The sequence below is a fragment of the Silurus meridionalis genome, chromosome 18, assembly GCF_014805685.1.
Source record: "Silurus meridionalis isolate SWU-2019-XX chromosome 18, ASM1480568v1, whole genome shotgun sequence".
NCBI classification, from domain to species: Eukaryota; Metazoa; Chordata; class Actinopteri; order Siluriformes; family Siluridae; genus Silurus; species Silurus meridionalis.
The window spans coordinates 25466976-25483273 of NC_060901.1; the positions used below are offsets into that span (position 1 = coordinate 25466976).

The following is a 16298-nucleotide window of genomic DNA, read 5'->3' on the forward strand; positions in this document are numbered from 1 at the left end:
GGACCTATTAGAATAGAATAGGCCATGGAGTTTATCGTCAACAATAAAGAGCTTCAAAGTAAAGTCGATTATTTTCGTCTTTTACGCTTATTATATATATATATATATATATATATATATATATATATATATATATATATATATATATGTGTGTGTGTGTGTGTGTGTGTGTGTGTGTGTGTATAAATATATACATTCAAACTAATGCATTCCTTGTGCATTAAAGCATTCACGTTAAATATTCGAATTAGTTTACAAGTAGGATCGATTTTATACCATGAGAATCGACCCTGCAAGAGCGATATAGAAAATATCGACGTAGGTCTCGCGTCTGGTCAGGGAGAGAGAGAGAGAGAGAGAGAGAGAGAGAGAGAGAGAGAGAGAGAGAGAGGGGTGGGGGGTTGGGAAGAGGGGGCGGAAGTCTCGCGAGAGTTCGGGCGCGATCGCGGACGCCATATTGCGCGACAGTTATTTTGATTCGTATGTGTCGGAAGCGAGGAAAAAGTGGGGAACGAAAAAAGCGGAGAAACTCCTCGGGGGGGAACGCGGAGAAAAGCAAAACTAAAAAGAGAGCGAGGGTTAGAAAAAAAGGAGGAGGAAGAGACGGCGAGACGGAACAATTCAAAAGGAAAACCGTGTGTTGAAACATTGAACGGGGGGCGACGGACGGACTCGGTGCCCCCTCCCCTCCCCTCACCCTCCACCCCACGGACTTTGAAGTAAAGTTACGCCGTCCTCGGCGCACTTAGGCCCGGCTCCGGAGCCTCCTCCTGCCCGGCCCTGACACCTAGACGGACCCGGAGAGAAGCCTCGGTTCTCGGGCGGCCCCGGGTGGGGGGGGAGCGGCCAGGGAGGACACGAACACGGTAAAGAGAAAACACCTCGAGTTCATTGTTAAAATTAATTTTTAATAACTATTTTATTAATATTAGAAAGTAAAGAACTATTTATATTAGGGGCCTAAAAGTGAAGTCGCTTCCCCTCCTCTCAGCTGTGCAGCAAAAAAAAAATCAGATGGAAAAAAGTTTTCCAGATGACGGATTTATTACAAACCACAGTCTGGAAAAGTCTGGAAAGTTTCGAAATGTGTGTTAAAAAAACTTCCTTTTTTTAAATTTTTAATTTTATTTCTTTTTGTAAACCGTATACCTTTAGCTGGCTGCTAATCTCCGCTTCTGCCTGGATATGGAGCTGCTCGTCTTTACTTTTTCTTTTATAAACTTGTAGATTTTAAATAGATATTACATATTATTTATATATTTATCTCTAATCAAACCGTTTTAAAAATAGTAAATAAATAAATGTGCAATCTGGCATCACGTGCTACGCTTTAATAAATAATCCCGTTTATGATAATAATACTATGAATATTCATGTATTCTAATATTATTGTAATAATGATACAATGTAATACATAAAGCTATTTATTTATTCATTTTAAAGATTTGAACAGGTTTTTAAAAAGGGTTTCTTGTAGAAAGATCTAGAAGCTGTATATATTTGTGTGTGTGTGTGTGTGTGTGTGTGTGTGTGTGTGTGTGTGTGTTTAAAGATTATTAATAATTTATTACTAGTTTTATATGATGCGGATCATCAGATATTTTCAAGCACGTCGTAACAGAGTTTGTTTCAAAATATGAGAAGAAATTCCCGGGATTTTCTTTCCGCGTTCATCCCAAGCGTTTGTTTTATTGCCCGTCTATCCATCCGCTCCTCTACATACACTCTTCTGTTTTCTTCTATCCGTCCACTGTTATCTACTCCTCCGTCCACTTCCATCCATCCATCCATCCATTCACCCACTCTCCTAAATCCACTTCCGTTCAACCATTGTCCTCTATCACTTCCATCTATTTTCTTCCATCCAGCCACTCTCCTCCAGCCACTCATCTCCATACATCTCCATCCAGCCACTCTCCTCCATCCACTCTTCTCCATACATCTCCATCCAGCCACTCTCCTCCATCCACTCATCTCCATACATCTCCATCCAGCCACTCTCCTCCGTCCACTTCCATCCACTCTCCTCCATCCACTCTTCTCCATACATCTCCATCCATCCACTCTCTTCATCCATCCACTCTCTTCATCCATCCACTCTCTTCCATCCATCCACTCTCCTCCATCCATCTCCATCCATCCACTCTCCTATATCTACTCTCCTCCATCCACCTTCATCCATCCACTCTCCTTTATTTATCTCCATCCATCCACTCTCCTTTATTTATCTCCATCCATTCACTCTCCTCCATCCATCTCCATCCATCCACTCTTCTCCATCCATCTCCATCCATCCACTCTCCTCCATCCATCCACTCTCCTCCATCCATCCACTCTCTTCCATCCATCCACTCTCTTCCATCCATCCACTCTCTTCCATCCATCCACTCTCTTCCATCCATCCACTCTCTTCCATCCATCCACTCTCCTCCATCCATCTCCATCCATCCACTCTCCTATATCTACTCTCCTCCATCCACCTTCATCCATCCACTCTCCTTTATTTATCTCCATCCATTCACTCTCCTCCATCCATCTCCCTCCATCCACTCTCCTCCAGCCATGTTCATCTATCCATTCGCTTCCATCCATCCATCAATCCATCCACTCTCCTTTATTTACTTCCATCAATCCACATGACTCCAAACACTCCTCCATCCACTCTGTTTATTCATCTGTTTGTTCTACTAAGGTATAAAATGTCCCCGTGTAGAAATGGAACACTTTCAGTGCTGATTTGTGCCGTGGTTTTTATACACGTTTTAATGTTGTTAAAAGTGTTATTACGTAAACCATGTAAATAGCGTGTGAATATCCGTGTTATAACTTTTTATAATGAGACTTCTCGTCTAGCACTTTGTTAAAATCAGTTTATCCCCCCAGAATAAAAGAGGGAATATTTTTGGAGTGTGTGAGTGCTCTTGCTGTGTGGAGAAATATTTAGCGTCTGAATTTAAAAATGAAGTATTTGTTGGAGATTTGTGAGGCGTCAAGGAGGGTCGGACGTCAGTGTTGGTCTTTGGCGTATGCTATCCTGGTGTTAGCGAAGCAGAACTGTAGCAGAACCCACCAGCTTACTGTTGCTTCTCTCTTCAAAAATGATGTTCTTATAGTCCGTCCTGAAACCTGTTTATATTAAAGTATTTGTCTGGGGGTTTTTTTCTTTGCAAGAATTTTGCATTTTTTTTTTTGTGTAGTTGATGCCACAAGAAAGCAAGTCATGCTGAAGTACTAAAGCGCCGCTGCATCACCGTCTTTATGTAGAGATGATATGAGAGCTGAAATCAAGGACACTGTGGGTAACGTAGCTGAACAGGTTTAAGCAACCAAACACAAAGAACCCAAAGATCAAGTTTCACTGCAAAGATTAATACACTTCTCACCAAACCACCATCTGTTCATTTTCCACCCATTTATCCATCCATTCTTTCATCCATCCATCCATTCTCATCCATCCATTCTCTTTCATCCATCCATCCATCATCCATCCATTCTCTTTCATCCATTCGTCTACCCTCTATACACTTTCATTCATCCACTTCTATCCAACAAATTCCATCCATCCATTCTCTTCCATCCATCCATCTATACATTCTTTCATTCATCCACTTCCATCCAACAAATTCCATCTACATCTATCATCCATCCATCCATCTATACATTATCTATCCATCATCTATTTCATCCATCCATCCATCTATCCATCCACTATTTCATCCATCCATCCATCCATCCATCCATCCATCCATCCATCCATCCTTCCTTTTAAACATCCATCATCCATCTCTTCACTTCTGTCCACTCTTCCATCCATCCATCCATCCATCCATCCATCCATCCATCCATCCATCCTTCCTTTTAAACATCCATCATCCATCTCTTCACTTCTGTCCACTCTTCCATCCATCCATCCACTCTATTACCCATCCACTTCCATTTATTCACTTCCATCCAACAAGATCCATCCATCTGTTTATTGATCCACTCTTTCATCCATCCACTCTCTTCTATCCACTTCTATTTAATCACTTCCATCCAACTACTTCCACTCTTTCATCTATCTATTTTTTTCACCCACTCTTTCATCCATCCATTCACTTCCATTTATGCAATTTTTGTCCACTTATCCATCCATGCATCCATCATCCGCTTTCATTCATTCACCTCTCCATCCACCTCCATCAGTCCACTCCTCTATCAGCTCCTCTGTCCAATTCCATCCTTTCCTCCATCCTCTCCTCTATCCTCTCCTCCATCAGAGAGATTTGCTTTTCCTGTGTTTGAATGAATCACTGCACTCGCATCGTCCAACAACAGCAGCTCATTTTGGTCAGAACATCTCAGCCCTCATACCTCTACTCCTCGCCCTCCATCCCGCCGTGTTCTCTAAAGCACTTCCACAGCTCGGAAATTTCCGGCACGATCGCAGTTTCGTTCCAGACCCCAAATAGTTTTGTAACTCGACTGACTCGCCGCTGAGACGAGTTCCTTGAATTCGCTTCGGATTTATTTGCGGCAGTGAGAAGCTCCGTCTGAGAGCCGCCGTCAGTCCTGTTGTTTCTGGTGTCGATCTCCTGCTTAATCAGAGACCTCGAGCAGAAATGCTGATGAAAACGGGACGCGTGTGTGGAATCTGACATCGGCTTGGCGTACGGATGGTGTGTGTGTGTGTGTGTGTGTGTGTGTGTGTGTGTGTACGGCCTTTTCGTTTCTCCATGTTTCCTGAACAATGTTTTGATTACTGCAGAGCCCCTTGTGGATATTTTAGCGCCGTTAAACTTCTCCCCGCACTGAGCTGCGACGTATCAACACGTTATTTTTAGGTACTGCGATGACACGTGACCGCAGGAGAGCTCGACGTTTCTTTAATTGCCTAATCAAACCCCGGTTAGCCCCGAACTGGTCAGAAAGGGAGCCACGTTTATTACCGGTTTATAACACAGTATGGACGAGAGCACTGGGGCACCTGCCTTTTCCAAACGTGTCCAATACCTACCACGCTTCCACTCAGGTGTCCACACACTGACAGTTGGTCCCGAGTATCTGATCAGTGGTAGAACATATTATGAAGAACACAATAAAAAAAGAAAAAAGCAATAACCTGCCCTGATCAGTCTTTAGAATATTTCTCTTCTTTTTGTTACTGGTGGGATTTTAACCGTTTCACATCCTGGACACAGTCTGTAAAACAGATGAACTGCTCCGAGGGGCAATTACAGCCTCTGCATTTTCCCTCCTTTAACCGTCTTTACGGCTGTTACGCTTTTTCTGTGCCATTCTGTCCCACCGTCACTCTGTCCCACTGTCACTCTGTCCCACTGTCACTCTGTCCTTGAGTCCCACTGTCCTTCTGTCCCACTGTCCTTCTGTCACTCTGTCCCATTGTCCTTCTGTCCCACTGTCAGTCTGTCCTTCTGTCCCACTGTCTTTTACAAGGTTTCGTCAGAAAAAGTTTTAGAATTTCTAGAATGTCTATATTTATTTCTTTGTGATTTTAGGATATTTTTGATCTTATAAACTGTTCTTGCCATGAAGATAGCCTCTGTAGCTGACATGGCAGTAAATTATAGTGTAACTAACTGTCCCACTGTCAGTCTGTCACTCTGTCCTTCTGTCCCACTGTCAGTCTGCCACTCTGTTATGTCCTTCTGTCCCACAGCCAGTCTGTCGCTTTGTTATAATGTCAATCTGTCCCTCTTTCAGTGTGTCCCCCTATTATACTGTCAGTCTGTCCCTCGGTAATAATACCAGTGTTACACTGAAAACGTATTGGAGTCAAACATAATGCAGCGTTTCTTTCACTCGTGCTCACACACTCATTCTCGCCCTGTCGCGCTGCCACGATCCTTCTGACTCACACTGTGGCCTCGTCTCGTGTAAATTTGTCCCTGTCATATGGTCTCTCCATCCGTCACACTGCCTGCCAATGATGTGCGGACCAGCCAGATTCGAGAACCCAGTTTCTCTGGAATAAAACTTTGTGCAGCTCTCAGTCACATGGTGAGGGAAGTTTTTTTTGGGGAGGACCATGTGGGGGTATGTCATGTTCTCACACACACACACACACACACACAGAGCAACCGCTCACATGTTCAATTCTTCAGACCATCTTCAGTTCCTTATATCTGACGGAGGACTTCGCTTCTGTTGCTCTTCTTTTTTTTTTTTTTTCTTCCCATTTTGCGGCGTTTCTGGCCCCTGCCGGAGCCTCTCAACATGGCAGACTCTCTCTCTCTCTCTCTCTCTCTCTCTCTCTCTCTCTCTCTCTCTCTCTCTCTCTCGTTTTTAGATCTCAGATAGAGGAGTTCTGAAAGATCATTGTATGAACGAGAGGAGAGAAGAACAGGAAGCACGTGGATAACTTGGAATGAGGATTGATGGAGGAAACCAGTAAGCAAGGAAGGAAAGAATTAAAGGGAAAGAAGGAAGAAAGGAGATAACAGGAAGCATGGAAGGATAAAGGGGAAGCGAGAGGACGGAATAAAGAAGAACGGGGGCGCTCTTTGATCTTTAAGCGGTCACGGATCAGGTTCCCTTGTTGTTGACGTGATCGTGAGTGTTTCACCTCCGTTTGGCAACAAGGGTGCAGTGAAACCTCCTCGTTTACCCTGAGGATACAGTGTAGGGTTCAGTCATCCAAAAAACAGCACTGTGGGAACGAGGGAGACGGAGAAGGTCATGGTCATACCCGTCACATATGACTTTCTGCTCATGCCTACTCTCCATGGGGAATCTGGTCCAGCTGCAAGGGGTGAAGGAAGGAAGAAAGGAAAAAGGGGTGATGGAGGGGGTAAAGGAAGAGAGGTCAAGCAGGAAGGAAAGAGGGGGAAGAAGGATGGAAAGACAGGAGGCAAATGAAGGAAAAAAAGGACGGGGGGAAGTAGAAAGGGATGACGAGGGAAGACGCGGCAGGAAAGAAAGAAGGAAGGATTGATGTAGGAATTGAAGAAAGTAAGAAGTTGAAGGACGAGAGGACGGAAGGAAGGGAAAGAGAGTAGAAATGAGGGCTCACTTTTACTGCCTGTTAAAAATAAAAGAGAGAAAGAAAAAGCGATAAACTGCTGAAGATATTTTGCATCTTAATTCAGATTCGAACGATCTGCTGGTTTAAAAATAACGCATGCGCGCACCCACGCAGACACACGCAGACACGCAGACACGCGCACACACGCAGACGTCCACACATGCAGCAATGCACATACAGACACGCACACACGCAGATGTGCACACATACACACACAGACGCACACACATGCAGACATGCGCGCACAGACATGCAGACATGCACACACAGACGCACACACGCAGACATGCACACACAGACGCACACACGCAGACATGCACACACAGACGCACACACATGCAGACATGCGCGCACAGACATGCAGACATGCACACACAGACGCACACACGCAGACGTCCACACATGCAGCAATGCACATACAGACACGCACACGCGCAGACATACACAGGCGCACACATGCAGGTGTGCACATGCACACACAGTCATGCAGACACACACACATGCAGGTGCACACACGTGCATACATGCGCGCGCGCACACACACACACACACACACACACACACATATATATATACATATGCATGCACATACACACGCATACATGCACACACAGACGCACACACGCAGCTGCACTGTATTTTTGGTTCCACTGGAAACCATTTTAGCAGCAGACTGAATTCGTCCCCGTTATTGTCTCGTAAACGTCTCAGTTCCGCAGACACACGGCCTTCGCCCTTACAGGGGTTTTTCCCCTTAGGAAGTAGGATGTGTATGAGAGTGAATGAATCTCAGGGTAAACATCAGGCCTGAGTGAGGACGAGACAAATATCACTTCATCCTCATGTCCCCTTATCACTGTGTGTGTGTGTGTGTGTGTGTGAGAGACTGTAGGGATTCATTCAAGGTGCAAAAACACTTCAAATGTTAGAAGGACGGGAGGAGCGACAGGATTAAAGAAAAAAAGGACAGGGAAAAGAGGGGAAGGAACGATGTGGGATTGAAAAAAGAACGGACAGAAAGGAAGGAGACTGAAGGAAGGAATGACTCAAGTGGATTCAAGAAAGAAATAACAGGAAGGAAGGAGGAAAAAGGAGAAATGAAGGAGCGGATGGAAGGGAGAAAGCTGTCGTTCTCTTTGTCACTTTCTTTTGTCTGTTATCTTTACTCTTTACTTTGTCTGTCCCTCTTCTTAAGATACTTTTCCTCGCTCTCTTTTTTTTTTTCTCACTTTGCCTCCTTCCTTCTCTCTCAGGCATGCAGACACGAAAAGACAGAGTCAGTGTGTGTGCGTGTGCGCGCTGACTGTGCTGAGTTGTGAGTTTTGAACATTACCTCCTGAGCCTCAGGCTAGAAAACAAGCCATATTTTCCCATCAAAAACGAGGGACGGGCCGAATCGACACACCAACTTCTCTCCCTCCCTTCGTATTCATCCCTCCCTCACTCCCTCCCCCTTTTTCTTTCTCTTGCTCTATCTCTCTCTCTCTCTCTTTTTCCAAAACACGTTGCACAACAGCGCTGCAAACGTACACAGCGGCTAAGCCATGGGAAACCTTCTCCAGCGTTTCAGCTTAGCAAGTGAAATCAGATCAGCCTTTAACGTTGTCGAGGAGTTTCCCCTTAATCCCAGATTCTCCATGGACAGAGCGTCTCGGCCTCCATGGACAGAGCGTCTCGGCCTCCATCACTGGATAGATGGTCCGAGTGTCTCCGTCTGCATCGACCGAGCATCTCTGTGGACTGATAGTCTCCATCTAGATGGACCGAGTGTCTCAGTCTCTAAGTGCCAATTGTCTCCGCCTCCATGGGCTAAGATGGGGCCAAGCGTCTCCGTCTAGATGGGCTCTAAATGGTCTCCACGTGCCGACTTTCGGGGGAACACTCGGACCTTCAGCATACACATTGGTCCTCTGCAGGAATGTGCTGGCTCGCTCATACGCACACTGTCAACCTGTCAGTGCACGCGCACACACACACACACACACACACACACACACACACACACACACACACACAGCGTCTGTAAAAATGCAGGCAAGCGCGCTCATGTCTAACGTTACCTACAGACCACGAATGCTCTTCTACAGGAAACTTAAGGAAGCCTTTTGGGTCCAATAGAGACCCTTATTTTACCATCATCATCATCGCGAACTCTTAAAGCAATAGCGAACACCATTTACTATATCACTCTGAGCATTGACGTTGCCACGACGATCTTGAAGCGCAAGGGGTTCTTTATTACATCAATAAATCTGAAGTCTGAGGTTTTAACGTTTGCTCGAGTAGTTCAGCAGTGGTTGCGTCAAGAGTTCCGTCCACCTGGAGCGCTGTTGTAATCTTAGAAATTCAGAGTAAAAATGGAACCCACCCCCTCAGTGACATAACTTCGTTTTGTCTCTGAATCTTCGCTCAGCGTAGCTGCGGGTTGCAGCCATGGAAACGGATGCCCCGATGGTTTATATTGTAATCTTGAGGGTAAAGGGCCTTGCTCAAGGTCCCACTCGGTGGTGCCTGGGATGTGCCGTTTTACGTGGTCCGGACCCGATTTTGAAACATCGTAAATCGTACAAGTACCCAAGTCCGAGCAGAACTTGAAGGCCGAGGCAGTAGTGCGTCGGTGTGTTTTAATTCTGGTGTGTGGTTAGACAGGCCCAAGCATGAGGACCTGCCTGTGCCAGTCTCCCACCGGGTCTCGGGGGCTCTGCTTATTAATTCACTATGGTCACAGACCGTGGAGGCGCTGGAGTGAAGTGAGGCCACGGTGTTGCTTTGTTTTCCCCCTGACGTGAAACCCTGAAAAGTTTTCTCTTTATTTTGTTTGATTTTTTTTACCCCCTGGTCCCTCAGTGGCACGCTACCCTGAGCTCTTTCCTTTCTCCCTCGTCACCGAGAGACACGTGCGAAACTGACCCACCACAGGCCACCTCTCCAATGGCGGGCACGCTCCCTCACGGTGCCGTCACGTGACTTGGCTGATATTTGTCTTTTGCTTGGCCTCAAGGTGGGGAGTAATACTCCTAGCAGCTGCGGCAAGCATTTCCGCTTTCCCACACACACACACACACACACACACACACACACACACACACCCACGCACACACACTCTTTCACACACACACACACCGATTTAATTCGAGTTTCTCATTTTATTTTCATTGACGATCTGTCCCTTTGCTTCAAGCAACAACTTTTTAAAACCTTATAAAGCAGGGCCGCAACAACTAATCGGTAAAACGGTAATGGCGTCGTCGAACAACCGCTTAAGTTAGCGCGACGGCAAGATAATGCAGCCGCTTGCAAAACAGCGGTCCGTACAGGGTCAACCGGCAGCGAGAAAAGGTGTGCGTCCCAAGTCGCAACAAAGAACCTGCAAGTCCCACAAAGCAGAGTTTGTGCGGAACAACACGCTAGTGTCGCAATTATTATGCACAATTGAATGTATGATATATTGTAGATGCTCATATCTAAACAACTGAACAAAATGTCAACACAAATTGTCAAAACATTTAATCCCCCACCCACCCTAAAACACATTTGATTAATAATAATAATTGATCGATTAATCGTTTAGCAAGATAATTGTTAGTTGCAGCCCTAACGTAAAGCCGAAAACGACACAATGCAGAGCTTCCAGGGTGTGGCGTTTTTTCAGTTCCCCACTCACAGCTTCAGTTCCTCCCGCTTGGCATTTAAATTGGTCCTGAGAGACGGTACTGGGGAACCCTGACGTTTTGGAAGCGATGCCTGAGATTAAAGGTGTCGGGGATTAAAGGGGTCGATACCCACCCAGTCAGTGTTCAGGTTGAAGCCGCAGGACGTCTCAAACGTGCTTTGGTGGACTCTTTGAAATGTTTCTGCCACCAACAAACCCATTTCACCCCTCCCATGTGGAGCTTCTGCTGGTAATGGGGTGAAGCTCAGCATTTAAGCTGCAAGTTTTTCGATCTTCTCCTTTATATTTTCTCTGTTCTGGACCAAAAGAATCGGGCTTTCCCAGACAGATGTGGTTCTTCACCAAATCTCGGAGAGACACAGTTCCCTGGGATGTCTTTGGATGCAAGAAGGAGAGTCTGTCCACAAAGCCCAGCGCCAAGGTTTGGAAGATCTCCTGCTATAGAGCTCGAACCGCCGTTGGGATGAATTGCCACGGCACCAAAGACCTCCTCCTCACCTCACCTACATCGCCGTACAAAATCCCCCCAAAAGAAAATCTAGTGAAACATCTTCCCAGAGGAGTGGAGCTTCATTCTAAGAGATGATGGAGACCAAATGAGGAAAAGGATGCTCAAAAAGAACCTATGGTCGAGTGTCCACTGCGGACGAAACCCGGGTGTTTCCCCGGCTTGTCGTCATGGTTACAACAGGGGCTAGGTTGTGCTGAGACTTCCTGGGATTTACAGGAATAATTTTCTTTTTTAGTTTTTTTTTTTTTTTTTTAATAGATTTGCATGGATTTGCTCTACTGTTGTCTGAATTTGTAGTGTTATCGGATGTAAGCGCAACGTGGGCATGGCCTGAACGTGGCATGTTTCTGATAGTCCCTCGAACTCGGCTACAGACGTGTGAACTTGTTTATTTGTTTTTCCGCGCACCGAATATCCGAATTCGAACCGTTTACACATGGTCCTCCATATTGAAAAATCGCTGATGCATCAAGAGACCAAAAGTGCCATAGAAGTGTGTGTGTCGGAGTATTTATGAACGTACGTGGAATGCCGGAGAGCCGTCCCACTTGAGCAGCGTGATGGCTCCAGGCCCTTTTTTTTTTCTTACCCTTTTTCCTCGTGTTTTGTTTCCTCGCATGTTTCGACTCGACACCTCTTCGGCAGAACTGTTTGTCAGGATCAGGGGGAAATGCGCTTCAGGGGCTTCACCCGGGACACGAAACGACAAATCTCGGATTAAACCCGTTCTGGTTTCCCCTTCACAAAGTCAGGACGGATTCGCACTCGCTCGGGGACGTGTGTCTCGGGTCGCGCCACGTGACCGGTATTTCATGTTCGAAAGAAATGTTTTCTGTGCCGTAGAAAAGTTCTTTCAACTCTATTGAAAGGCAACTCCGGGGGCGTCCGTTTGCACCAGTTACTGTACTATAGTAATGCTTTTCAGTTTCTATAGCTACGATTGCAGTCTCTCTGGTAACCGTGACGACTCCTGTTTCTATAGTAGTTACTGCCATTTCGATTGTAACCACAGCAACATTGTCCCTGTAGTAACCACGGCAACGTAACCTTGACAGCTTTGGTTTCTAAAGTAACCATGGCAATGTAGTCTCTATGGCAACCTTGACAGCTTTCGTTTTTTTCACTTCTTTTCTGTAGTAACCACAGTAATGGTGGTTTCCATAGTAACCACGACAGTTTTTCTTTTTATAGTAATATGGTCTCTATGGTCACCATGGTCGCTTCTTTATCGACCCACTTGTTACAGGTGGTCATTGGTCGCATCCTCAGAGTGTTTCATTTCACTTGTAGAAGGAGCGCAGTGCCTAGAAAACACCGCAAGCAGAGTATGAAGCTCTCAGGCTCTTGTGTGTGTGTAAGTGTGTGTCGGTGTGCCAGTGCGAGTTTGGACCAGGGCCCGTCATCTCCCAGAGTAATATCTTCTGAGTGCCCTCATGCTTTTTTTCCCTTCTTTCTCTTTACTCGCTAATTCTGCTAACGTGGACCAGATGCATCCTGTTGACTGCGCACTCAGATTTATTTATTTAGCAACAACGCTGCTGTATGCAGGACTCTAGCAGTATGTGTGTGTGTGTGAGTGACATTACTCCAAATAGGCTTCAACAAGTTCCAGGAGAGATCTACCGTATGTATGTCAGACCCGATGGCGACTTTTAGGCTACATTTTGCGTCCCTGTAGTTTTGCCGAGATGTCCACACACGGGGTCAGCGAAAGTTCACGTTAACGCCCCCTCCAGCCAAAGGCCTAGAGGTAGCCGTGTCCTGCAGTTCCTTCCGTCTTTATGACACACCATAGAAACCCTGAGGACAAAAAGGGCTGCGGAAGCGAAATTGTTGCAACCGCCGTTCTCTTCACGTTCTCTTGATTTGTACGTGTGTTTTGAACACCGCACTTCGCATTCGCTGTTATTCGGTTCAGCGTTTCAGGAAGATAGTCTGCTGGTTTGGTGGAGATTTTGTGGAGGTTTGGTTGAGATTTTGTGGAGGTTTGGTGAAGGTTTGGTGAAGATTGAGGGCAGGTTTGGTGAAAATTGTGTGGCGGTTTGGTGGAGATGAGGTGCAGATGAGGTGAAGGTTTGGTGCAGATGAGGTGGAGGTTTGGTGCAGATGAGGTGGAGGTTTGGTGGAGATTGTGTGGAGGTTTGGTGGAGATTGTGTGGAGGTTTGGTGGAGATTGTGTGGAGATTTGTGCTCGTTTAGACACAAGGGCATTAGTAAGCCAGGTAGGGATGCAGGTAAGGTGAGGAGGCCTGGGGTGACTTTCACATTTATCCCAATAGGTTTGAAGCTCTAGAGTAGGAGAGATGTCACATCTTCCACCCCATAGAAAGCAGATGTTCATGGAGCTGGCTTTGTGTCAGGCTGGAACAGGTTTCCTGGTCTCCATGTTCATGCATCAGAACCGTTTGGAGTCAGGTGTCCCAATACTTTTTGGATAAAAACTTTTATCTGCACATCCCAAATCGATGCTCTGCACTACACGTGGACGAGCCGTTGCTATAGAAACGGGACTCTGCTTTCTTTCTACTAGACTGTGAATTTAAAGGGTGGGTGGGTGGGTGGGTGGGTGGTGTGTGTGTGTGTGTGTGTGTGTGTGTGTGTGTGTGTGTGTGTGAGAGAATATCCACCCTCATAACTCATGCTAAAAGTGCAACACCACACACACACACACACACACCCTTTAAACATTTCCAGATAGAAATCGCAGATGCCTGCGTGCGCACACGCAACGAAGACCAAAAAAACAGTGAGCGTCTGAAAGCGAGGGTATAATCCAGCGTGTTCTCCGTAAAAAAACGCTTTACAGGCCGTAAGCCGAGCTGCTCTGGAGCTCGTTTCACGGCCCGCATCACGCCACCTTCCTGCTCAGAGGCTCTGAAGTGCAGCCAGACGTCTCCTCCGCACGCCGCGATTTTATTTGTGGTCCGAGACGTCTCGTGCGAGGGAGCTTCGAATCATATCGGCACGGAAGTAGACGTCCATATATTTTCGACCGCAGACGTGATCTAAACGTAGGGTTTTTTTTTTTGGTGCAAAACCGAAATATGCAATATTTCATCCCGGCCGTGGATCCAGTAACCGAAATAAAGCTTCAATAAAAGTCATCGAAAGTGTGCAGGTTGACCCCAAGACCAAGATCCCCCCCCCACCCCACCAACCCCCGTTTTATTTACATTGCCGTGTTCCCCATGAAAAATGCTCCTCGGTGGCCCTGCCAGAAAATTCCATGCACTCGGTGAACAGGCTGAGTTGTGTGTGTGTGTGTGTGTGTGTGTGTGTGTGTGTGTGTGTGTGTGTGTGTGTGTGTGTGTGTCGTTTGCCAGAGAATTTTTCACTCAGTCAGCAGCACGATCAGGCTGAATCCTGTGCAGCTGCCTGAGAGCCCTCGTTCTCTACATCAGGGTTTTCAATAAGCAGATGGTAAACATGCTGCAGGGAAACCAAGTCGCTAGCCTGACTCACTGACTCTCACTGACTCTGAACTAATTTTTTACCCTGACTCACTCACCTTTTACCCTCACTCACACATTAGACTGACTCTCATTACCCTGACTCGCCCTTTACCCTGACTCACTGACCGACCCTGACTCATTCTCACCCAGATTGACTCTTTACCCTGACCCACCCTTTATTTTAACTCACTCCTTACCCTGACTCGTCCATACCCTGAACGAGTAGGTGATTGATCTTGTTGACTCATACACACCAACTCTTTGCGAGTAAAGTCAGAAAATGAAATAAAAAGAACAGCATTTCTGTCTTGTGCTTGAATAAGAATTAGTTGTTGTTACCCCCACCCTCACCCTAACCCACTCAAACCCCAACACACCCTCACCCTAACCCACCCCATGCTAACCCACCTTCACCCTGACCCACCCTCACCCTAACCCACTCAAACCCTCACCCACCCTCACCCACCCTCACCCACCCCACGCTAACCCACTCTAACTCACCCCACCCCACCTCACCCTAACCCACTCAAACCCTAACCCACCCTCACCCTAACCCACCCCATGCTAACCCACTCAAACCCTAAACCACCCTCACCCACCCCACGCTAACCCACTCTAACCCTAACCCAATCTAACTCACCCTAACCCACTCTAACCCTGACCCACCCTCACCCTAATCCACCCTCACCCACCCCAAGCTAACCCACTCTAACCCTAACCCACTCTAACTCACCCTAACCTATTCTAACCCTGACCCACCCTCACCCTAACCCACTCAAAACCTAACCCACCCTCACCCACCCCAAGCTAACCCACTCTAACTCACCCTAACCCACTGTAACCCTGACCCACCCTCACCCTAACCCACTCAAACCCTAACCCACCCTAACCCAACTCCACGCTAACCCACTCAAAACCTAACCCACCTTCACTCTAACCCACTCACACCCCAACCCACCCTCACCCACCCCACGCTAACCCACTCTAACCCTAACTCACTCTAACCCTAACCCGCTCTAATCCACCTCACCCTAACCTATTTTAACCCTGACCCACCCCACGCTAACCCACCCCCACGCTAACCCACCCCTCCAGCTAACCCACTCAAACTCTAACCCACTCTAACCCTAACCTACCCTCACCCTAATCCTAACCCACTACAACCCACACCAAACAACCCTAACTCTCCCTAACCAACCCACCCTAAACAGCCCTTAAACCACCATAACCAACACTTACCCACCATAACCCACCCAATTTTTGGATTGTGCATTCTCTTGATGTATGTGTGTAGTTTGTTTGGCACAGAACTCGGAGACAAAACCAGTGGCTGTGGTTGGGCTGAAGCGCTTTTGCTCGGTTGCCCACCCCTTAGTAGGGTTGTTTGCGTGCGTGCGTGTGTGTGTGTGTGTGTGTGTGTGTGTGTGTGTGTGTGTGTGTGTGTGTGTGTGTGTGTAGGCAGGAAATCAGAAATTCCCTGCGAGTGCCGCAGGCTGCAGCTGGCCGCTGATTGGAAGCAGGCAGGGGCCACAGGCTGTCGTGTTGCATTCTGGGATAGCAGGGTGGCCCCCTCACCAAACACTCTGAGATACAAGGAGGCCTCTGTCAGGGCATTCGAGGACAACACTGAGCCTCTCC

The 16298-nt window shown here is 46.9% G+C and overlaps 1 protein-coding gene across 2 annotated transcripts in view; it reads left to right on the forward strand.

The window, feature by feature from the left end:
- The first annotated feature begins 462 nt into the window (after window positions 1-462).
- Window positions 463-16298, forward strand: part of tab2 (TGF-beta activated kinase 1 (MAP3K7) binding protein 2) — a 29625-nt gene continuing 13789 nt past the window's right edge. For both annotated transcript variants that reach the window (XM_046873644.1, XM_046873645.1), the window contains exon 1: window positions 463-866. The gene's annotated coding sequence lies outside the window, so the exon portion shown is untranslated. The remainder of the gene's footprint in view (window positions 867-16298) is intronic.